This window comes from Diabrotica virgifera, chromosome 6, assembly GCF_917563875.1.
Source record: "Diabrotica virgifera virgifera chromosome 6, PGI_DIABVI_V3a".
NCBI lineage: Eukaryota > Metazoa > Arthropoda > Insecta > Coleoptera > Chrysomelidae > Diabrotica > Diabrotica virgifera.
Genome location: NC_065448.1, coordinates 64,452,000 through 64,478,345, shown reverse-complemented (window position 1 = coordinate 64,478,345; position 26,346 = coordinate 64,452,000).

Here is a 26,346-nt window from a genome sequence, read left to right as displayed (position 1 = left end):
AGTTTACTCTTCCCTCCTGGGAGTCCTCTTAAAGTTGCTCTCGCCATGTTGGCCTTCTGGACTGTTTAATTTTCTGGAAGTTTAATTTTTTGCTAAACTATTGAAATTATTATCATTACACTCTTGTACATCATGTTAACCTTCGGATAACCATGGAGGGTAAATTTGGACCCCCATTTGGACACCTTGGACCAACTATGTCACACTTATTCTACAAATAGAAAGACGCGTCGTTGGCCATTATGCCTTTTTTGAAATCTGCTCAACTTTGTGGGATATAACTCGATGATCCTTTTACGTGGTTCTAATGCGCCAGAAAATGAAATTCTTGTCAACAGAAGAGCTTACCTAAAAAAACTGGAACTTGATTTAGTGAAACCTCAAATGGAATATCGTTTGGAATGTTCGATGATTTTGAGGCGTGAAGTTCCCAAAACTATTTGCAATGTACTAAAAATACCTAATCCAGTAGAAGTACCAACAAGACCGATTGCTACCACAGGCAGATGCACATTTTGTCCCAGAAGCTAAGATCGGAAATCCAGAGTTAGCTGTGCCCTATGCAAAAAATTCATTTGTTTGCAGCATAAAAAAAATATACTTGTGGATAATAATATAATAAAATATTTTTTATACAAAATAGACTCTTAACATGTAATCTTACGATTGTTTTTGTCATACGTTCTTAAATATAAATATATAAATATTTTTAGGTCGATTTTATTTGGGATACCACTGTACCCCCGTCTAGCAGATTGAGTTTAGAAAATAAGTGTAGCAGTGTTAAGCTGTTTACACAATAGTTTAGTCGAAACAGATTATTGGAAAAGCTGCTGTTATCAAGCATTTTTGTTTAAACTCTATTTTACATCAAAATATAGGGTTAAATAAAACAAAATATTTTTTTGGCATTTTCTTAAAATCTCACCTATAAGCAAAAGTTGCAATACGACTTTCGGTGTCCGAATTGTAACGCAAAACAAACACTTACAAAAAATCCTCCTGAAAATGTTCCATTGTTGAAAAAACCAAAATCCACAATTCAATATCACCGACCTTTAGATCCTCCTTCAAGAAAACGAATATATGATACGCTTTTATGGCTTATAGTCACACACAGACAAAGGGAAAATTTTCGCAAAAAGGAATAAAGGCGACTTTATAATTTTCTTAACTTTTTTCGAATATGTTTCCTGACACAAAGTCGCACTATTGTCTGTTATTCTTGAACAATATCGTTAAATCCAAGAGCATCAAAGCTATGTCTAATCCTTTTCTAAAACCATTCTTATATCCGATTTGTAACTAAATAATTTGTTACTTGACTGTGCCTAATACTCACACATTCTTATTCCCAAACAAGATGCGTACAAATTACTAATGTTCTTACTAATATTAAAATTTGATATAAATATTACTTTGAAATATAGACCAAAGTCCACGCCTTTGAAATGGTTAAAAGTGACAAAGAGATTCGAACCCATTATAACAGAAGAAAAATATAACACAAATTACACAAAACATAATAATTTAGAAATGTTGGGAAATAAGGAGTCTAATGCTCATAATCTCTTTGAAGGTTTTATTAACTACAGTTTGTGGGCGACCGGTTTCGGCGTTTACAATTTGTACTCCATCATCAGGCCCTTAGAAACTGAACAAATTTAAAAAATAAATGAAGCTGTGTCAAAATAGAGTTGCCCTAGGTTAAGTTTTAAGGACCAGTACTGGTCCATTCGAACACCTTTGTTGAACACCTCTTATTGTTAAACCTAACACCTAAATGTTAACCTAGGGCAACTGTATTTTTACACAGCTTCATTTATTTTTTAGCTTTGTTCAGTTTCTATGGGCCTGATGATGGCGTACAAATTGTAAACGCCGAAACCGGTCGCCCACAAACTGTAGTTAATAAAACCTTCAAAAACATTATGAGTATTAGACTCCTTATTTCCTAACATTTCATAATGTGCTCATACTAGCAGCTAGTTCATCATTTATAATAACTTAGGTCTATCTGAGGCAGGGAAATAGACGAAGGTGAGTTTTTAAGGGTAAAAGACGTTTTATTGCTATTTCCGGTAGAATTACAAGCGGGTAAAGGGCATTGATATTGATATGACCTAAGATAGAAACTGGTGTAGAAATATAATTTGGAAAGCCGACGCGCGACGTCGGATAATAATAAAGGCAAAGAGAATGATGATGATCACTCTTTCTGATATTGGAAGAAAACTTTCAACGCATTGGAAAATTTTCTTGTCTTGTGAGTGGGCACAATTGTACTCGTTGTCGATGTTGAGCTTTAAGTGTATACGAGTAATATCATCTCTTATGTGGAACTTTTCACTTCTTAGCCAGCTCATTTCACTTAACTCTAATACATTGATGTTTAAACTTTGTATTTTCTGGACAATGTTTTGCATAATATTTTACGTACATATTTTTATTCTTAGGTGAATTATCTTTTGTTCGGGTTTTGCGCTCTATACCCTTTACACGTAACTGTTATTTGGTATGTCCTATACAGCTTATACCGTCAAGCACTCGGTCTCCAGAGCCTCGTTAGTTATTTAGCAGGTTGCACCATATGCAGTTAAGGACCAATTGTACGGCGCAAGAGTAAAAAAGCAAGTAAGCTGACAGGATGCCTTAATAACACTATATGGCAAAACCGACTAATTAACACTACGATTAAGTCAAGAATTGGTAGAGTCCGTGTAAATGTAAGACCAATAATGACATATGCATCAGAAACAAGATTCGATACAGTCACAACACAAATACTACTGGAAACGGCAGAGATGAGAGTACTGAGAAAAATTACACGAAATACCAGAGAGATCGAAAAATGACTGAAGATATTGGCAGAAAATTTAACGTATAAACGTATAAAATAATCGATGCGAAGCGCTAAGTAGAAAAAAAAATAATGAAATAATTCATTAGTAGAATGGTAGAGGCTGTAGAAGAAGTATCGGCCGACCGCGCAAGAGATGGATTGACAATCTTCCATAGAGGCATCAATCCGCCAAATCTTCTTCTTTAAGTTCCATCTTCTATCAAAGGTTGGAAATCATCATGGCAATGCGGACCCTGTTGACCGCCGCTCTAAATGGCTCTGCACTACTGCATTCGAACCATTCCCGTAAGTTCTTAAGCCAGGATGTTCTTCGTCTTCCCACATTTCGCTTTCCTCAGATTTTGTACTCAAGTTTTCGTCTTTTGATAGATAGTGTTATTTCTGGTTGATTTCCTATCCTTCTAGTTACTTTCATGTTCGCCATTCTTTGAATCCATGATATTCGTAGGATTCTTCTGAACACCAAAATTCAAAGGCGGCCAACTTAATCAAATGGACTTGTTTCAATGTCCACGCTTCCAAACTATAAAGAAGAGTAGAGAACACGTAACATCGAAGCATCCTTAAGTGTAGTTCTAACCTTATATCCCGACAACAAACAAACTTTTTAAGTTTAATGAATGATGCATGTGCTATTTCAATACGTGTCTTAATTTCTTTGGTTTGGTCTACGTTTGATGTTATCCATGTTCATAAGTATTTGTAGTTATCCACACTCTGAATTACAGTATCTTCAATAATTAATTGGATATTTGCGTGTGCTGATTTGGCTATGATCATGCATATAGTTTCCTTTAAATTCATCTTGAGTCCGTAGTCCGTACTCATGACAACGCTCATTAAGGAGTTGCATTACGTTCTGTAAATCATTGTTGTTATTAATTATTATTACTGTATCGTCTGCAAAACTTTTCCATTGATAGATATACCTTCTATTGAATCTGAGAGCGCTTCTTCAAATACCGCTTCAGTGTAGACATTGAAAAGTAGTGGAGACAGCACGCAACCCTGACGGACTCCTCTTTGTATTTTGACATCTTGGGTGTCCTGGTTGTCAACTCTTACCTTGGCAGTTTGATTCCAATATATATTAGATATAATTTTCATATCACCACTGTCAATACGCTTTTTAATATATCTACAAGCTTTTTACGTTGAACTTTATCAAACGCCTTTTCAAAGTCTACAAAACATAAGTTTTGTAGACTTTGCCAATGAACAAGCAGAATTGCCTATAAAGCCAAAGAAAAAGAAAGAGGAGCACCATTCGTCAAGCCTTAAGTTTCAATCGGTATCAATAGAGTCCTTATTACGAATTCTGATGAACTTATTACGAATTGTACTACGGCGTCATACATTTGGCTTTCGTTAATCAAAGTGATAGTATTTTGGAAATGTTGAAACGCGTAATGCAAGATTACATTATTACCGAAGGCCGAAAGTCCCTTAGAATAACCAAGAAGGTTCTTTTGAATGAGATATTTAAAATTAAAAATCATGCTTAATTTTTTCTTTTTTTTTCCTGTAACTCATTAAAATTAACATTATAGACGTTTTCAGGAGTTTTAGTCCTCGGCAATGCAATCTTTCATGTATGTATACACTGTTCTTAGGCGTCAACGCCCTTCGGTAGGGATCTATGGGGGAGTTTCACCGAGCCGCAAGCCCTTATCCCTTGCCGTACTGCTCCCTCGTAGGTCGATCAGATGCCCGCATATTCCAGTCTAAGCGCCAGATTCACATTTAGAATTTTATACTGACGCGTTAGCCTTTTTGTTTTTCCGATGGCCTGGGCTGGGCTTGAACGCACATACCTCACGGCGAAGTGAAGTGTGGGTCAGCCGCTAGTCGCACTGAGCTATCCGATCGATCAATCTTTTATTCTGCGTCTAAATTTTTCAAATACTTCTTAGTTTTCTCAGCGTTCGAAATAAAGGAATGCAATTATTATTATTGTAAAATAAATAAGTACAGAGGAGCGAGCTCCTATTATACCCAAAACAAAGAAAAATATTATAAAACTAACAAAAATTAAGAATAAAGTTACAATTTTAACAAGCATCAAATCTAAAACAATTCAGTCCTGTAAAGCTCCTATAATGCTCAAAACAAAGAAAAATATCGTTATAAAACTAATAAAAATTACAAAAATTACAATTAAAACAATAAACAAAATTCTAATAATGCCGTCCTAAAATAATTCAGTCCTATAAAGAAAATAAAGAACAATCAAGTCGATTTTTAAAAATGTTAACACTAGTTGCCGATATGGTGTCTTGATCCAAGGTATTCCAGATATTAAAAATATTCTGTTTGGTAAAAAGTTCATCATGGATCTTGCTGTCGTCTGTTCCCTCTTTAATTTGTAACGATAGCCTCTTAATTGTTCGTCTTGATTTAGCGTAAATATCGTGTTAAGGTTTCGAAAACTATATTTTAAAATACGAAGGACATGATTTGATGAGGTCACCTCGAAGACGTCGATGCTCAAATGTTGTTAGATGAGCCAAGGAGAGTCTATCTTCATAATTGGGTCTTACACGGCCAAATGGCCACGGTCTTGTGGCTTTACGTTGAACATTCTCAAGTAAGGCTTCATCACGACTGAGATCTGGACTCCACACTGGCCCGACAAACTCAAGAATATGTCTAACGTATGTGTAAAGTTTACTCATCGAGGTTAGAGATATTCGTATGAATTTATTTTTATTTATGTAGAGTATGGCTTAAGTAAATCACAGAATACATTTAGATTTATGTATTATACAATGCATCACAAACAGATGTCCAATTTTTTTATATATTCTATTGACCCTTCGGCTGCCATTACGAAGTCTATAGGTTCGCCTGTGTATGCTCTGCGTGGGCAGTCCTGAACAATATGACTGATCGTCTGTCTTGCAGCGCCGCAGTCACAAGAAGGCGAGGGGAGTTTACCCCATCTGTAGAGGGAGTCGGCGCATCTTCCACAGTTTGTTCGAATTCGATTAAGGGCTGCCCAAATCTTACGGGTACGTTCAAATTCGCCAGATTTCCCTATGATATCTATGTAGACTAGATGTAGACTATGGTAATGCGGATCTATCCTACTTTCCCAATCTTCTCTCCATCGGGTATTTAAGTCAAATTTGCAGTATTGGATTACTGCAGCGCTTGAGCAGATTGTAGAGGGGGTAACCTGGATCAGAGACGGTTTCCAAGAATATCGGGGATGTAGTTGTGGACTAGAAGCTGGCGACTGTCCATTATTTTGTTATATTCTTTAACCAATGCATGTTCGCGGCGTAGGTTGGGTGGTGCTATATTACTAAGGGTAGGTAGCCACATTGTAGGGGTGGGCTTAATTGTGCCTGTTATCATACGCATAGCACGGTTTAGTTGGGTGTCGACCAGGTGGGTATGCCTGCTATTTAGCCACACTGGAGCACAGTATTCTGCCACCGGATATATCAGGCCAAGAGCAGAGGATCTTAATGTTGATGCTGTGGACCCCCATGTAGTGCCGCAGAATTTCTGTATTATATTGTTGCGAGTTTTCAATTTTGCTGCTGTTTTCGTCAGGTGTTCTCTGAATGTGAGCGTTCATTCGTATAAAAAAAATTTACGGATTAGAAACAGTTTCGAGTTTGCGCGTTTACACACCGACACAATATGGTCAGACCAATTATTTAAGTTACTGTTAACTATCACTCCAAGTCCTTTGTGGGAGGTTACTGACTCTATGGGATGTCCATTAATAAAGTACGGTAGTAATGGGTTATTTTTGCCAATATGTACTATGACACATTTTTCAATGTTCAGTGGAAATAACCACTCTGAGGACCATTTGAATATTGCGTCAAGGTCAGTTTGAGGAACATGTTGATCAATAATTCAAAACACATTGTCGCGAACTTTGATGCGGTGATAATATACTGTCAAACGCTTTTTACATAAGAGAATGTCGCACTCTTCTCCAAAGGTTTTTGTACATGTCTGCGTTTTATTATCAGTGCACATTTTACATCGTTTCCTTGTGTTAATTACAATAACTGAAAGATATGATGATACACTTTCGAAACGTTTATTTTTTCATAGCTCTTCCCTTCTTAGATAATCGTATTATTTTACTAATTTCTCTTTCATCATTTTATTTCTTCTGTCAGAGGTCCCAAAAATTGTATCAGAGAAATTTTTGACTTATTTTTTTCATTAGAAATAATCCATGAGGTTACATCTGAAATCATAAGTAAACGATAAAATACTTTTTTCCACCATTTATTTGATTTAAGATTTAAATTTTAGAATCCTATCATTTGTTCCGGTAGATCAACCCCACCCATAATTTTCCTGTAGCACTTATTAGTCCATTAAAATGTTACATTTAGGTTGAATTTCTTAGAGGAGTCAATTTTATTTTTTTAGTGTATAGGGGGGTTCAGTAGAAGCTTAAGTTCAAGTTTTTGGGGTCGCCACCCTTGTCCCCCGGCCGCCATACTGGAAAAAGGGGTGCAAAGGGCTTTCGCGCTGTATCTTCTAAACTAGCAATCCTACAGAAAATTTGATTTCTTATAAAATGTAGCAAATTAAATTTTCTATAATTTTATATGTACTACTTTTTATCGTCAAGTGACCAACAAAAAAGTTATAAATAAAAATATGAGAAAATTTTGTAAGAAGTTTCCTTTTATAGTTATAACTTTTTTTCCGTTCATTTCACAATAAAATAACATCATAGCGATTTTGTAGAGGATTTTTCAATGAAAAATTTTCGCTATAAAGTTGTTTAATTTTATTTATTATCTAGGTTTTACAGCGCTCCAATCTTGACCAGATTCTCGAATTCTCATAGGAATACAATAAAAAAATACTTTTCTATCTATATATTGCACTCTTTATGCCGACCACGAAGTTCATATTTAAGGCGAAGGACCAATTTTGGTCTATCTTTATGTTTTCGAGGTCGCTGAATCCGAATATGAAGTTTATTTTTATCTAGATTTGGTGGAACATGTTCAAAAATCAAATTTTATACAAAAATGCCGAAAATCAATTTTGATGATTTTTCAAATTTACCTCGCTGTATCTTTGGTCGCTGTAAATGAAAATTTTACTTTTTAATCTCTGAAGTATGTAGATAGCAATGGGATTTGTCGTAAATACTTAAACACATTAAAAAAGGAGTTGTTAGTTTTTAAACATTTTGTCATCATATTTCGTTATTTTCATGTTTACTTAAAAATTTTAACGAACACAACAATAAAATATAATTCATGAAGAAGTTTTTTGGAAAATTTTAAGTCAAAATATACAATAGGAAAAAAGTTATCTTACTTCATAAACAAGCGGCACACCCCAAAAAACGCTTATATCTCGAGATCCTGACCACGGTGTGGTGAATGACTAATTTTGATCATACTTTATGATTTTGATAACAAAAATTCGTTTTTTGCTCTTCTTAAGGATTTTGCCATATGCGGTTGCGTCATTCTTCTTCTGAACCGGCGAATTTTTCCTCAAACAACAACAACTTCTTGGGCCGTTTCTATATATGCTTAGGGTTATACGTTTTATAGTGGGGAGAAAGATCAAAAACAGATTAATAATAGCATAATAGGAATGTTAAATTCATAATAAATTGTATGAATAAAAAATATATATACATAGAAAAGTAAGCCTATCTTTTGTTTTTGTTAAGGCGGAGATACATATGCGCTCTGCTCGGTGTGCGAGCCGCTCGCGCGCAGCGTATTCGTCAGATTAGTACGTGTTTTCAAGTGACGCACAAACGGCACGCACACGGCGCACCACGATCTAAATTCTGTCGGTTTTTCAACAAACGCTTTGATGGTTCGCAATACGTATTTGGACGGGTTTGCGAGTGGTTTGTTGGTTTTGGCGCGCATGAGTTGAATATTTGTTAGTAATGGAATAGTCGGAACTGTTGGAAGTAAATTGATGTTTACCGTGGAAAATCATTATTGTGGGATCCTCAATAAAGAACCATTTAATTTAAAGAAACAACTTAAATCCGATCTGAACGGAAATAGAAGCTGAAATAAAAAAATGTACATGCGGACCTTTTTAAAAAATGTTAGTTCATTGTTGTACTAAAAATAACATGTATTAAAAATAAGATTTACTATTTTATTTGTGCATAAGCCACAATTCGAGTTTGAAATCAAGTTTACTTGACGTTTCGACTTTCACTTCGGAAATAGTTATCAATATCAAAAAAACATTCATAAGCAGATATATATTATGTGTCACCGGAAAGCGAAATAGGTAATGCACGACTTGGAGAACCTATAGTTTTCCAACTTCGTGTCTGGTGAAGCAACGCAGTTGAAACAAGCGGATATATTATAATTGTGTCACCGGAAAGCGAAAAAGGTAAGGCACAACTTGGAAGACCCAATAGTTTTCTAACTTCGCTTCTGGTGAAACAACAGAGTTGGAACAAACAGATATATTATAATTGGGTCACCGGAAAGCCAAAAAGGTAACGCACAACTTGGAAGACCCAATAGTTTTCTAACTTCGCTTCTGGTGAAGCAACGAAGTTGGAACAAGTAGATATGTTATAATTGTGTCGTCGGAAAGCGAAAAAGGTAACGCACATCTTGGAAGAGCCTATAGTTTCCTAACTTCGCTTCTGGTGAAGCAACTGAGTTGGAACAAGCAGATATATTATAATTGGGTCACCGGAAAGCCAAAAAGGTAACGCACAACTTGGAAGACCCAATAGTTTTCTAACTTCGCTTCTGGTGAAGCAACGAAGTTGGAACAAGTAGATATGTTATAATTGTGTCGTCGGAAAGCGAAAAAGGTAACGCACATCTTGGAAGAGCCTATAGTTTCCTAACTTCGCTTCTGGTGAAGCAACTGAGTTGGAACAAGCAGATATATTATAATTGGGTCACCGGAAAGCCAAAAAGGTAACGCACAACTTGGAAGACCCAATAGTTTGCTAACTTCGCTTCTGGTGAAGCAACGGAGTTGGAACAAGCAGATATATTATAATTATGTCACCGGAAAACGAAAAAGGTAACGTACAACTTGGAAGAGCCTATAGTTTCCCAACTTCGCTTCTGGTGAAGCAACGGAGTTGGAACAAGTAGATATGTTATAATTGTGTCGTCGGAAAGCGAAAAAGGTAACGCACATCTTGGAAGAGCCTATAGTTTCCTAACTTCGCTTCTGGTGAAGCAACTGAGTTGGAACAAGCAGATATATTATAATTGGGTCACCGGAAAGCCAAAAAGGTAACGCACAACTTGGAAGACCCAATAGTTTTCTAACTTCGCTTCTGGTGAAGCAACGAAGTTGGAACAAGTAGATATGTTATAATTGTGTCGTCGGAAAGCGAAAAAGGTAACGCACATCTTGGAAGAGCCTATAGTTTCCTAACTTCGCTTCTGGTGAAGCAACTGAGTTGGAACAAGCAGATATATTATAATTGGGTCACCGGAAAGCCAAAAAGGTAACGCACAACTTGGAAGACCCAATAGTTTGCTAACTTCGCTTCTGGTGAAGCAACGGAGTTGGAACAAGCAGATATATTATAATTATGTCACCGGAAAACGAAAAAGGTAACGTACAACTTGGAAGAGCCTATAGTTTCCCAACTTCGCTTCTGGTGAAGCAACGGAGTTGGAACAAGTAGATATGTTATAATTGTGTCGTCGGAAAGCGAAAAAGGTAACGCACATCTTGGAAGAGCCTATAGTTTCCTAACTTCGCTTCTGGTGAAGCAACTGAGTTGGAACAAGCAGATATATTATAATTGGGTCACCGGAAAGCCAAAAAGGTAACGCACAACTTGGAAGACCCAATAGTTTGCTAACTTCGCTTCTGGTGAAGCAACGGAGTTGGAACAAGCATATATATTATAATTGGGTCACCGCAAAACGAAAAAGGTAACGCACAACTTGGAAGAGCCTATAGTTTCCTAACTTCGCTTCTGGTGAAGCAACGGAGTTGGAACAAATAGATATGTTATAATTGTGTCGTCGGAAAGCGAAAAAGGTAACGCACATCTTGGAAGAGCCTATAGTTTCCTAACTTCGCTTCTGGTGAAGCAACTGAGTTGGAACAAGCAGATAATTATAATTGGGTCACCGGAAAGCGAAAAAGTTAACACAGGGCTTGGAAGAACCTATAGTTCTCTAATTTCGTTTCTAGTGAAGCTACGCAGTTGAAAGAAGCAGATACATTACAATTGTGTCACCGGAAAACGAAAAAGGTATCGCATGACTTGGAAGTACCTATAGTTCTCTAATTTTGTTTCTGGTTGTAGGAACAAGCAGATATATTATGGTAGGGGAGCAAAGTATGCTAAATGTGCAGTCACTCGAGCGCTTTGGGGACCTATTGGGTTGTGATTATTAGGTCCTAAAACCAAAAAAGTTAAGTAAAATTTTCCATTTTAGTGGGGACTTCCCATTTTTTAATTTAATTTTCCATTTCCAACAATCTTTTTTCCGATTATAGCGCCATCTATCCATAATTCAAAAAAATGTTTCGAATAAAAGTTGTTTATTTTTATACAAACAATCCAAATCTGCAATAAGAAACGGGGTCTAGCATTTAATATTTTAAAGTAACCCCCCACCTCACCTCCGTGGGGGGTCGTGTTTGGAACCATTCGATAGATTTTTCAAAAACATTGATAAAGTGTATTTTGCAGTTTTTCGATATGATGTTTATTTTGCGAAAGATCGCGGGATTTGTATTTAAAATTTTAAATTTACCCCCCACCCCTCTCTGTGGGGGTCAAGTTTGGTATTTTTCGATAGATTTTTGAAAAATATTGAACACGTAGTTTTTAGTTTTTCAATCTGACGTTCATTTCGCGAAATATTCGCTTTTTTTGTGAAACTTTTTGACTCACCCATTTCCGTACGCCCCGCTCAAATCGTCATATTTTTGAAATATAGACTCTTTTGCATGTACTTAACTTACCTTATCTTAATCTGACAATTTCGAGTATTTTAAGGATAGATTTTTTTCGGGCCCCCCTGAACGAACTCCCCTGTGTTAAGAGCCAATATATGGTGGAGGTACATCTGCAGGGTACCACGTTTCTCCCCATATGATAATCTGACGCGCTCGAGTAACTGCAAAAATCCCCGCTTGGGCTCCCCTACCATTATATTTGTGTTGCCAGGAAGCGAAAAAGGTAGTTCCCGAAATGTTCCCAAACTGTGGCTTATTCCACATAAAATAGTAAATTGCATAAGATGACACAAGAAAATAGTTTCAGAACAATACCAAAATAAGATGTAGTAGAAGTACAGGACAGAGACATGATTATCTACAATTACTAAACGTTCGTAAGTTTCCTCTGGATCGTCAAAATGAAAAATTTTAACGAACAATAACCGCGCCACGAACGCGCGGCGCACACACAGCGCGGAGTTCGCGGCGCGGATATCTGTGTCCGCCTTTATATCCCTATGAGCATTCGAGAATCTAGTCAAGTTTGGAGCGCTGTAAAACCTATATAAATAAATAGAATTAAACAAATTTATAGTGGAAATTGTTCGGTGGAAAACCCTCTACAAAATTGCTAAAATGGTATTTTATTTTAAAATGAACTGAAAAAAATTATAACCTCCAAAAGAAATTTTGTTAAAATTTTTTTACATATTTTTGTTTATATCTTTTTTGTTGGTCACTGGACGATAAAAAGTAATAGAAATAAAATTGTAGAAAATTTAATTTGCTACATTTTATGTTTAATTAGATTTCCCATAGGGTTGGTAGTTTACGAGATATAGTGCGAAACCCCTTTACACACCATTTCCAAGATGGCGGCCGGGGGACAAGGGTGGCGACACCAAAAACTAGAACTTAAGCTTCTACTGATGCCCTCTACACATTAAAGAAATAAAATTGATTCCTCTAACAAATGCAAGGTACGGCTTAATAAATGTAACATTTTAATGGAGTATATCATTTCTGGGCAGAACACATATTTACTTTCGAACCATATGTCATGGTTTTATTTATAGATAAAACATTGCCATTATGACAATTACTCTGAATCAGGATTTCCATGGTGTCCTGGCATTTCACAAACACTAGTCCATCTTCACTGTACTGAAAGCATTCACATTTTTGCAACTTTTTTGGGTAAGTTTTTCTATTCTGGCTACAGGTTTCTATTGCTGCGTATTGTAGATTTTTTAACACCCGAACTGAAGCAAAAAAAAAGAATCAAATCTTTATGTCATTATAAATCAAACGTTTATGTCTTGCTTATGCTGTGGAAATAATTTTGTTCACTACTCTTTCCCCAAGAGTTCCTTCCAAATATTCAGCTTCACGACATGTGTGGATGTTAAAGCCGTAATTATATCCAGTAAACAAGTCTGACATAAGTAACATTTTAATTCCCCTTTTTGCTGGTTTTAGCGGCATATACTGTTTGAGCGATCTTTGAATTTCAGAGGTCTTAAATTTTCAGAACAACTCAGACCTAGTTGACAATGCAATATTTAACAGCTTTTACATGGTTGTGTTGAGCTTTATTTGAAATTTTAAGCAATTTTAAATGTTATATGGTAAAATTAGTTCTCACTTTTCTCAAAAGACGGCGAATGGTTTTCTCAATATATGAGCGTAATAACTGGCGTTACTTTCTATGTAAAATTTTCTATTATTGTTTGTAGAACATTGTCTGTGATATACATTAGTTTAAAATCGATTACAAAATTCTTTCATGGCATAGGAATTGAAACAACACAATAGTTTATAATTTTATATTGTGTCCTAAAAATAATAAAAACGTGGTATTATAAAAAATTCTATTTTATAGAAATGTAATTACATAAATACATAAGATGCATTCATAAATTCAATGTCACATAAAAACATGGTACACATATTTATTATTATGTCGTCGGAGTCTCGAAAGGGGTATGTCCCCCTGCTAACAACTCTTGTGGAATGCAGGTATATTTCTATAAACAAAAAACCTGTTTACTTTTTTAAAAAGCAGATATTTTGACCATTTTTGCAAAAAAAATTAAGATAGCTGTTCGAAACAAAACGAAGTAAGGGGAAAATAATATTTTACATTAATGGTATCTGGAAAAATTCTTCAAGAACTATCCGAAAAGTGCTATAGACTTATTACTTACATATTTAATTCTATACTTCGACTAAATTATTCCCCTAGCATCTGGAAAGTTGCCCAAATCGTTATGATACCCAAGCCCGGGAAGAAAACAGAAGAGTTGTCTTCCTACAGACCGATAAGTCTACTGGCAATTCTTTTCAAGGTTTTTGAGAAGCTATAAGTTAAAAGGCTAAAAACTATAATAGACAAAAGAAACATAATTTCATAGAGTGGTAAATAAAATCAATAAGGACCTGAATAGTAAAAGATATTGCTTAGCAGCTATCTTCCACATATCTCAGGCTTTCAAGAAGGTGTGGCATGAAGAATTGCAAGTTAAACTAAAGAAGTTACTGCCTCATCCCCACTTTCAACTTCTAAAATCATACTTGACAGATAGGCACTTCCAAATAAAACATGAAAGTGAATATACAGAGTTACATCCAATAAATTTAGGAGTTCCACAGGGTAGTGTACTTAGACCGATCCTGCACTTATTGTATACTGCAGACGTGTCATCAACACGACTTACTACTGTTGCGTCATTTGCCAATGATACAGCCATTTTGGCGTCCCACACTGATCCAACATTAGCCCCTAGGAACCTGAAGACTAGTCTAAACAAGGCCTAAAACTTGCTAAAAACATGGCGTATTAAAGCAAATAGGTTGAAATCAACACATGTGACGTTTACCCTCCGCAGAAAAATGTGCACACCTGTTCAATTTTTTAATTATTGTCAACTTCCACAATCTGATAGCGCCAAATACCTCGGAATGCACCTGGATCGACGACTGACTTGGACAAAACAAATATTCACTTAGCGCAAGCAACTTGACCTCAAGAAACATGTACATATTGGCTTATTGGTCGCAGATCAAAACTCTCAATATGCAATAAAATGTTATTATACAAAACAATCTTATGTGTGGAGCTGTGTGGACCAATCTCCTGTGTGGACCTATAGCATCCAGCTGTGGGACCTGTTAGCAACTCCGACATATCCATCTTGCAGATGTTCCAAAATAAAGTACTAAGACCTATTGTTAATGCTCCCTACTACGTCAGTAACGAAATCATTCAGCATGATAATCCCTTAGAATCCACCAAAGATGCCATATATCGTTTTAGTGTTAACTATAGTAAAAAAGTGTCAGTGCACCCAAATCGGTTAGAGGCCCAACTTAACGTGCGAGTTGCCAATGAAATCCGTAGGCTAAAACGTCTACTGCCATCCGATATATCTACATCACACATACTTTAGTCACACATACATAGTTTAGTTTTTTAATGCAAATGATTGTAAATTTATACCAATAATGTTTAGCTTAGGATTCTTTTTCTTCAAATGCCATCTTCGTTCCAAAGGTTGGCGATTATCAGGGCTATACTTATTTTCGAAACTGCTGACCGAAACAATTCGTTGTTGCTACAGCTGTACCATTCCCGTAGATTCTTTAGCCAGGAGTTTGGTCTTCTTCCTATGGACCTTTTTCCTGGTATCTTCCCCTGCATAATTATTTGAAGCAGTTCATATCTTTCGCCTCTTGTCATGTGTCCCAAGTATTGCAGTTTTCGTTTTTTTGATCGTAAATATGACTTCCTTTTCTTTATTCATTCTTCTCAAGACCTCGACGTTTGTGACTCTCTCCGTCCATGATATTCTCAAGATTCTGCGATACATCCACAGTTCAAATGCCTCTAATTTTTTGGTATCAATCTTCTTCAGCGTCCATGATTCCATTCAGTAGAACAGCACAGAAAGTACGTAACATCTCATCAGGCGAAGTTTCATTTCAAGGCTCAAATCTCTTCCACAGAACACTCTCTTCATTTTAGTGAATATGGATCTGGATTTTTCTATTCTTATTTTGATTTCTGCTGAGCTATCGTTGTCTTCATTTATTAAAGTGCCTAAATATTTGTATTTGCCAACTCGATCGATAATTTCATTGTGTAAATATAAATTTTGGACATTTCTTGTTGATTTCGATATTACCATAAATTTAGTTTTCTTTATGTTCAAAGATAGTCCATATTCTTCGCTGCAGTCTGCTATCTTATTCACCAATGTCTGTAGCTCTTCAAGTGTTTCTGCGATCAAAACGGTGTCGTCGGCAAATCTCAGATTGTTTAATCTAACACCATTTACTTTATTACCTATGGATTGCTCAGAGAGTGTTCTATTCATCACGTCTTCGGAATAGAGATTAAACAGGGTTGGTGACAGTATACACCCTTGTCTCACAACTCGCTTTATTTCAATTTCTTCAGTGGTATTATTCTCTACTCTCACTACTGCTTTCTGATTGTAGTACGTATTTGCTATTAGTTGGATGTCTCGTTTATCTAAATTCTTTTTTGCCAGGAGTCGGATTAGATGATTATGCCGCACTTTATCAAAGGCCTTGTTATAATCTATGAAACACATGAATGCATCTTGATTTATGTCAAGACATCTTTGAGACATAACGTTCAGTGCAAACAACGCCTCTCTTGTTCCGAGTCCATTTCGGAATCCAAACTGGGTATCATTGATGTCCATTTCCAGTTTTCTGTGTACTCTAGTGTGTATAATTTTCAGGAATATCTTCAGTACATGGCTCATCAGACTGATTGTAAGGTAATCACTACATTGTTTGGCATTAATCTTTTTTGGTATTATAACAAAGGTGGATAAAAGCCATTCTTGTGGTATTTTTCCTGATGTATAAATGCTATTGAAAAGTTCAACTAAAATGTTGATCGAGTCCTCTTCTATCAGTTGAAGGATTTCCGTTAATATTTCATCTGGACCTGGGGCTTTACCATTTTTCATTTTTTTAGTGCGTACATTACTTCCTCTTCCGTTATTTCTGAACTTAGATTTAGTTATATTTAAAAGAGATTATTCATTGAAATAATACTCTACATGTTATAAGCTTCATTGTCACACAAAACACTTATATCCTAATAGGCAGATCGCAGATCTCTCAAGTAGTTAATAAAAAAATATTTTGACTTTCAAATAATGCTTCCGTCAACAAGGTTTGTGCGGCAGAATTATTAATTATGACCGTGTAATTTCTAATAATGTCTTACAAACACTTTGGTAATGATAAAATTACATTAAAATAGAGAAACGACCTATTGTTTGCACAAACCTAATGATTTATCAGGCAAATAGAGTAACACGGAAAGTACGCAGATATAATATTAGAAGGAAATGTGACTAAATAAGAAGCTTTTCTCTATTTACTAGAACTCGCTGTACGTCAGCGGAATGCGGAATCTCGGGTGTTTGAACATCTTTAATGTGGTATACAAGACTTACGTTCCATATTAATTTTGGTTGAGCGCTTTTATACGTATTGTACATAAACCCGTTTGAGTGCTCTATTTATAGTTTAAATGACTAAATTAAGTCCGGGAACGAGAATATGCAATTCAAAATGTAGATTGACATACCTCGTTAATGGGATAAAGGCTACACACCAATGGGAGTAGATATTTTCAGTTAACAACAAAATCGAAAATAAATGTTTATAACCTTTTCCATGTCGAGAAGCATTTCTGTTTTGTTTCTAGTAAATTATAGTTAAAGTTAATAGTCTGGGCAGATTATCGGAGAATAGACCCATAGACCAGAGAATAGTTTTGGGAAAAGTTACTTACCAGCAATTTTATTGCTGGAATCGAATCTTATGATTGTATATATTAATATTACAGGTATGCAAAATCCGCGGATAGTGTGCTACTTTTTTTATAAACAAAATGGCGCCCGAAAATCGTGTTTTTTTAATTTTGCTCTCCAAACTCCAAAGATTTTAACTTTACACCAAAAACACCCAAATAAAAATTCACCTAATTAAATTCTGCATAGAGATTTGTTTTTCCCGATTTACTTCGACGAACATTTTCCCCGGGAAATGCGGGTTTAAAAAAAAAACTTTCATTTTCAACTAAAATTTTAGATAAGTAATTTTTTCGTATTGATTATAATTCCAGAAGCTGATTGAAATTGAATGAACAGTTTAGCAACAATTTAATTGTTAATTGAAAATTTACGGTCGCTCTAATAACCACAATAATTATGATACATAAGAATATCTATGATTTTTTTTATAAAAAGACACTCTACCTATCTAATGTGCTATACATAATTGAAATTGGACTATTTAAGCGGCCTCAGGAATATTTTAAAATTATATACAATTATTTGGCTTATAAACAACTAAAATAGCTCGGGAAATATTAAATTAAATTAAATCATCTAAATGGTATTAGAAAAAAAGCGGCAAGATGCTTTTTTTTTAAAGAAAAAAAGTTTAATAGTGATGAGTGGTTCCTAAGATACAACCGATCAAAGTTGACCGGCATTTACGGCAAAGATATAAACAATAGGATCATAATTTTGAAACCATCACCTTTTTATTTTTGTCCTCTTTCTCCACACCAATTTTCATAACTCTAAAATACGCATAACATATATTATTATAATAAAAACTATCGATATTACGTGTGAAAATTGCCAAAAATAGCAAAATTTCAATCAAAAATTAGGTTGGAGAAAATGTAAGCTCAAAGTTCAAAATCGGTACACGTTAAAAAAATGCATTTTCTCGGCTTCCCATGGAGCAATTTTCTTCATTCTTTTTTTCATTCCAAGTAACGCGAGGAGAGCCATCTAACTAACGCATTATTAAAATGTCAAACTTGCTTTTGTTTTATTATAAAAGATTAATTTATTTATAAGGAAATAAAACTATTTTTTCCAGTTGTAGACTTTTTAGATAAACTTACTACAAGTGTACCTTTTAACGTTAAAAACACAAATGTTCTCATTGGAAAGCTGAATAATTACTTAAACAATCTTTATTTAAACAAATTAAATTTTTTTTTAAAATAAATAAATAAATTTATTATAACACACCAAAAGCAAGTTTAACATTTAATAATGCATTATACAGGGTGTTTGGTAAAGAATGGGCCATAGCTTAACCTCAGGTTCCTGAGGTTAAAATAGGCCGATTTAAGTTTATAATAACCGAGATACAGAGTGTCAAAATTAAACTTTTTTTATTTATTATTGAATATTTCCTGACAGGTATGAGATAACAACATGAAACTTGGTATATGGGGATTTGTTGGGTCGTGAAAACTAAATTCCCTACCAAAAATTATGTATTACCTAGAGGGCGCCACATACGCCTTTCAGCACTCATTTATTACGTTCAATTTTTGTTTTATCCCTCACTCTGTATAATTTTGACATTAAAATTTTTATTCTCCTATTAGTTTTACTTAAATAAGGTATACTTCTTTCACCTCCCTAAACTCAACCGTTTTCGAGATAAACGCATTTTAAATCTGCGATACACCATCATTTTTAGCATATCATTGTAGTTACACTCCGAAAATAACTTAAAATCATAAAATTATCCAAAAATGTATCGCAAATTTCTTCGAATGGAATTTGCGATGCAATGACATAAATTTAAGAATTGGCACAACCATTATGGTTTTAAGTTATTTTTCGGGTGTAACTACAATGATATTATGCTAAAAATGATGGTGTATCGCAGATTTAAAATGCGTTTATATTGAAAACGGTTGAGTTTAGTAAGATTAAAGAAGTATACCTTTTTTAAGTAAAACTAATAGGAGAATAAAAATTTTAATGTCAAAATTTTACAGAGTGAGGGATAAAAAAATTGAACGTAATGAGTGGGTGCTGAAAGGCGTACTTGGCGCCCTCTAAACAATACATAATTTTTGGTAGGGAATTTAGTTTTCTCAACCCAAAAAACCCCCATATACCAAATTTCATGTTGTTATCTGACACCTGTCAGGAAATATTACAAATAATAAATAAAAAAAAAGTTTAAATTTGACACCCTGTATCTCGGTTGTTATAGACTTTGTACTGAGATAAGTTAGCTTAAATCCGCCTATTTTAACCTCAGGAGCCTGAGGTTAAGCTATGGCCCATTCTTTACCAAACGCCCTGTATAGATGGCTCTACTCGAGTTACTTGGGAACAAAAAAGAATGAAGAAAATTTCTTCATGGGAAGCCGAGAAAATGCATTTTTTTAAGGTATACCGATTTTGTTCTTTGAGATTACATTTACTCCAACCTAATTTTTGATTGGAATTTTGCTATTTTTGGTAATTTTCACTCGTAATAGCGATAGTTTTTATTATAATAATATATGTTATGCATATTCTAATCATATGAAAATTATTGTGGAGAAAGAGGACAAAAATAAAAAGGTGACGGTTTCAAAATTATGATCCTATTGTTTATATCTTTGCCGTAAATTCCGGTCAACTTTGATCGGTTGTATCTTAGGAACCACTCATTACAATTTAACGTTTTTTCTTTTAAAGGAAGCGCCTTGCCGCGTTTTTTCTAATACTGTTTTGACGATTTAATTTAATATTTCCCGAGGATATTCAATTTGTTTATAAGCCAAATAATTCTATATAATTTTAAAATATTCCTGAGGCCGCTTAAATAGTCCAATTTCAATTCTGTAAAGAACATTAGATAGGTAGAGCGTCTTGTTATAAAAAAATCATAGATATTCTTATGTATCACAATTATTGTGGTTATTATAGCGACCGTAAAATTTAATTAACAATTTAATTGTTGCTTAACTGTTTATTCAATTTCAATCGGCTTCTGGAACTATAATCATTACGAAAAGAGCTTTTATATTAAGAAGACAGTTAATTATTGATAAACAATTACTTATCTAAAATTTTAGTTGAAAATTAAAGATTTTGTTGGAAAATCCCGCATTTTTCGGGGAAAATGTTCGTCGAAGTAAATCGGGAAAACCCATCTCTATACAGAGTTTAATTACGGTGAATTTTTATTTGGGTGTTTTTTATTTATAAAAAAGTAGCACACTATCTGCGGGCTTTGCATACCTATAATGTTAATATATACAATCATAAGATTCGATTCCAGCAATAAAATTGCTTGGTAAATAACTTTTCCATGTATTTTGCTAATTAGCCCAGAGTATAATAATTATTAATAGAGACGATTTTTAAATTGCTGAAGCTTTGCGTTAACTTGCGATTAAAGCTGAAGAACAAAAACGCTGCAGATGAAGACGGAAAACCAAACGAATTATTGATATATTGTGGAGCAACAATGATAGAACAATTATTATCAACATTTATTGCCGAAATTATAAAATACAATAAAATACCGGAAGAATGGAGAACGGAACAGTAACGGAATCAACTCATATTGATTTAAACAACGAAGTACCAAATCAAACAGCTCCAACAATTATATTACACAAGGTACCAAACACTCAGCAGTCATAAAGTTATCCATTATCAAATTCGGGCATATCACCTACACCTACAAATCTCCATGACCAAGAAATTACTAATACTCCTACTCATAGCAACACTTTTAATCAACCTCATTCAGCGGCAATACCGCTGAATGAAAGCTAAATGAACATTACCAACAGGCAGGATTAGTAATAAATATGGACAAGTCAGAATACTTCATAGTGGGAAACGAAGCCATTGAAAACCTATCATTGGAACAAGGACATATTGTTGGTGTGAAACAATGCAAATAGACAAGACGAAAACGGCGGGTTCGTTGGGAAAAATATTCCCATGAGATGTTTTTGCATAATGACATTCGTGAGACATCCCAGAATAAGGTTCAAGAAGTCGCCCACGTGAAAAGTGGGCCAAATTTTTTTAACAATTTTTTTTAATCAAATTGCAAAAATCCATATTTTTGGCCCGGACAATTTTTTTCTAGGTGTTTTGAATCATTCTGGATAAAAAAGGTCTCTTATAATTTTTTTCTAAAGTTGATCGTTTTCGAGTTCTAAGCAAATTAAAATTGAAAAAAAAGACGAAAAATGGCGATTTTCAAGGCTAAGGCTACGGCTCCACGGGCGGGAAATTGACGCTAGCAGTAGCAGTAAAATGAACTTAAGGTTCCGCGGAACGGAATGGGAATAGCCGAACTGAACCGACTACGCACAAGTCCTGTAGTCGGTACAGTTCGGCTATCCCTAGTCCGTTCCGCGGAACCTTAAATTCATTTTACTGCTACTGCTAGCGTCAATTTCCCGCCCGTGGAGCCGTAGCCTTAATAACTCAGTTAAAAGTTATTATCATGACAGTCAGAAAGTGACTAAATCAAAGTTTAATGCCCCCCATACACGACCCCGAAGAAATTTTGGTCATTATTTTATCACTAAGCTGTTATTTTTCAGTAATAATATTGAGCGCCATGCACGTGGTAGCCGGCCGTAAATGCTGAGTGCGAGAGAGTTGCCACTCCGGCAGTCCAATTGTGCATCTTACTTGCACTCACATTTACGGCCGCCTACCACGTGCATGGCGTTCAATATTATTACTTAAAAATAACAGCCTCGTAATAAAATAATGACAAAAATTTCTTTGGGATCTTGTAGGGGGGCATTAAACTTTGATTTAGTCACTTTCTGACTTTCATAATAATAACTGTTAACCGAGTTATTAAGCCTTGAAAATCGCCATTTTTCGTTTTTTTTTTTAATTTTAAATTGCTTATAACTCAAAAACGATTAACTTTAGGAGAAAAATTATAGGAAACTTTTTTATCCAGAATGGCCCAAAAAACCTACAAAAAAATTGTCCCGGCCAAAAATATTGATTTTTGCAATTTGATTAAAAAAATTTGTTAAAAAAAATTTTGCCCACTTTTCAAGTGGGCGACTTCTTGAACCTTATTCTGGGATGTCTCACGAATGTAATTATGCAAAAAATCTCATGAAAAAATGTCTCCCAACGAACCCGCCGTTTTCGCCTTGTCTAAAATATTTTTGAGCTATATTTAACAAACGAGGAAATAGTGAAGATGAAATACAAAATAGGATCAATAAAGGTAGAAGCATCACTAGATCCCTCAATTCAATTTTATGGGACAAAGATATCAGGAAGGAAACAAAGAGAAGAATATATAAAAGTATAATGAAGAGCGCCACAATCTACGGTGCAGAAGTTTGGGACATAAGTGCAAGAAATAAAAAGAAGCTACTTTGAACAGAAATGGACTTTTTGAGGAGAAGTTGTCAGGTTTCGAGATTAGAATATGTAAGAAATAAAACAATTAGAGAACATATGAAGGTGGAAAAAACTATAATAGACGATATTGAAAAGAGACAGCTGACATGGTTCGGTCACGTTAAAAGAATAAATGAGACTCGCTGGCCGAGAAAAATACTAGAGTGGATCCCACCGGAGAGAAAAAGAGGACGACCACGGAGAAGCTGGAGAAACAATATTCAGGAGGCAATGGATTCGAGGCAATTAGATGAAGATATGTGTTACGATAGAAAAAATTGGAAGCTGGGTATTAAGAGGCGACGACAGCCGCAGAAATCCATTATATATATACTTTAATTTGACCGATCCATTACTTCTAGGCATGCAAAAATGCTGGTGCTTCTAGTATCCGACATGCCACAAGTTCACAGTTTTAGTACCTACCCTATTAGGATAATTATAAAATGTTAAATAAAACCGGATAGTTCCCAAAAGTCGAGACAATCTATTGCCGTCGACTATAAATCTCTTAATTTTTTTGTATTTATAATGTAGTTTACACATTTTAATCCTACCAGTGTTTGGCATTGTTGCTATTTTGCAAGGACACGGAGTTTACTGATGATGGGCTGATAAGTCAATCATGTAATCCTTTTGTATTTTTTGAATTGTAATTTTTAATTAAATTTTATACCAACTACACCAGGGAGTTTTTAATTCCCGATAACGTTACTTACTTTTATGCATAAATAAATATTTTTAAATTATGTAATTTTTTAAAACAGGTCTTCAAATTTTAATTTATTTTGTACCTACGCCTATGCCTAAAGCAATTATGATTTGTTAACTTGCTAAACTCTAGCTAAGTCGCTTTATCTTACAAGAAAAATGATATATTAAATAAATGCATACATTTTTTATATCTAAAGAGAGAAGGTAAAAAAAAGAAAGAGAATAGAAACATCCATTCGTACCACGTAAAGCAATTAAGGCAAATTGTTCACCTTTTCGTACAAAAAATTAATAATATGCAAGATCTCTGAAAACTTTCCATTTATCATTGAGGCTTCAATTTCACAAAGTTAAATGCACACGGCCAGCAGCCAGCAGCCTGAATTGCGAGTAATTTGAATGCAGATAATTATACATCGAGTTTTATGAAGAACTCATAGCTCATCAGAGTGCGGTACAGAAGAGATGCACAAACTAATAGCTGGAACTTAGCGGTAATGATATAGTGGTTTTGTTTCCACATACTCGTTGCGAGAAGTAAACCTACTACTTGAAAATTATCTATACATAGCGAATAAATACGCCATATATTTTTGGAATTTTACACAATTATTATAAGAGAAAATATAAGTATTAGGAAATTATTAAGGATATAACTTAAGGCAAACAAAAGTTGGCAGTATACAGATCACGTAAAAGCTTATACTTCAATATTGTTAAAAATGTTACTTTTTTAATAGAATTACGAAAATATTAAAGCTATAGTTATTGATGAATATACATAATGTTCTAAAATACATCTATAATTTCGACGAGAAAAAATTGTTTCACACAGTTTTAAGGTAAGTCCGACTGGTATATTATTTGAAAATAATGACATTATGATTTCGAAGTCAGTTAAGTATGATATAATGCCCTAGGGCGTTATTTTGAAAATAACGTCCTAGCGTATTAAATTTAAATAACTAGTTAAATACTGACAAGTTGACCAATAACAACCTAAGTAAAACTATGGTTACCACAAATTACGTTACGAATATTGCTACTAAATGTATTTATTTGAAAATTAATTAATTCAAAATTCATTTTCGACAAGGAGAAAACGGCGGATTCGTGGGGAAAAATATTCCCATGAGATTTTTTTGCATAATTACATTCGTGAGAGATCCCAGAATAAGGTTCAAGAAATCGCCCACGTGAAAAGTGGGCCAAATTTTTTTTAACAATTTTTTTAATCAAATTGCAAAAATCGATATTTTTGGACCGGAAAATTTTTTTTATAGGTTTTTTGGAACATTCTGAATAAAAAAGGTTTTTTATAATTTTTCTTTAAAGTTGATCGTTTTCGAGTTATAAGCAATTTAAAATTGAAAAAAAACGAAAAATGGCAATTTTCAAGGCTTAATAACTCGGTTAAAAGTTATTATTATGAAAGTCAGAAACTGACTTAATCAAAGGTTAATGCCCCCCCTACAAGATATCGAGGAAATTTTTGTCATTATTTTATTACTAAGCTGTCATTTTTAAATATTAATATTGGGCGCCATGCACGTGGTAGGCGGCCGTAAATGTGAGTGCAAGTAAGATACACCAGGGAAATATGGCAAAAATATACCATGTTCGAGACACTTGAGCAGCCAGGTTGCAAATGGGTTTTTTTGGGTACTATATACCTAATACATTATAAATACAAAAATGCCCGTTATAGTTTGGACGAGAAATTTAGTTATTAACAAATAAGTGTCAAAAATAAGAGTTTTTTCTTTTAAATCGCTACAGGTAAAAAGGGGTAATTAAATCTCTTATTCATAGTATTCTTCTTTAAGCAGATGAGCCAAGGTTTAAAATAGTGTTTTTTGAATTTTGGTCCGATTAGTGGTTGCTTCGGATATTGCAAAACAAAACTAAAATTTCAGAAATAAAAAATTTGCTATAACTTTTGCGAAAATGAATTTAGGACTTTCATATTGCACAAAAAGTGGAGTCAAACAGTACACACAATGCACAACAAATTTTAAGACGATGCGTCAATTAGTTTATATTTTATTCAATTTGTTTTTACCAAATGTTATTTGGTAATTTTTTCGCAATGTTATTTTTCAGAAAATAATAATGATACAGCAATTCTATGAAAACGACATGAAACAAGAATAGTAATGTTTTCAACGCATTTAAAAAAATCATTAAAAAGTCATTTTTATCACTCAGAAAACATTTTACTAAAATAGAGTTATTTTTAGCTTATAAACAATTTGAATAACTTTGTTATTATTGACTGCAGGCTAAAACTACAATGGAATTTGAAAAACTGGTATTTTTATACGAATTTCCAAAGAAAACCTTTTCACCTAGGTTAATTACGGTCAAAGTTAGCCACTTTTTTTATTTGATTGACGGCTAGTTTGTTTATAACAATTAAGCAACATTACAAGAGCCATTTTGAAGTTGAAGATAGACAGGTTATGTCTAAAAGTTTGAGTAAACTTTGAACTTCAAAAGAGTGGTTAATAAAGCTTTAAAAATGGCGTCCCAACGGAATTAATTCGTGGTCGGTGGAGGCGAATTACTAAAATACGTGCACTCAAAAAA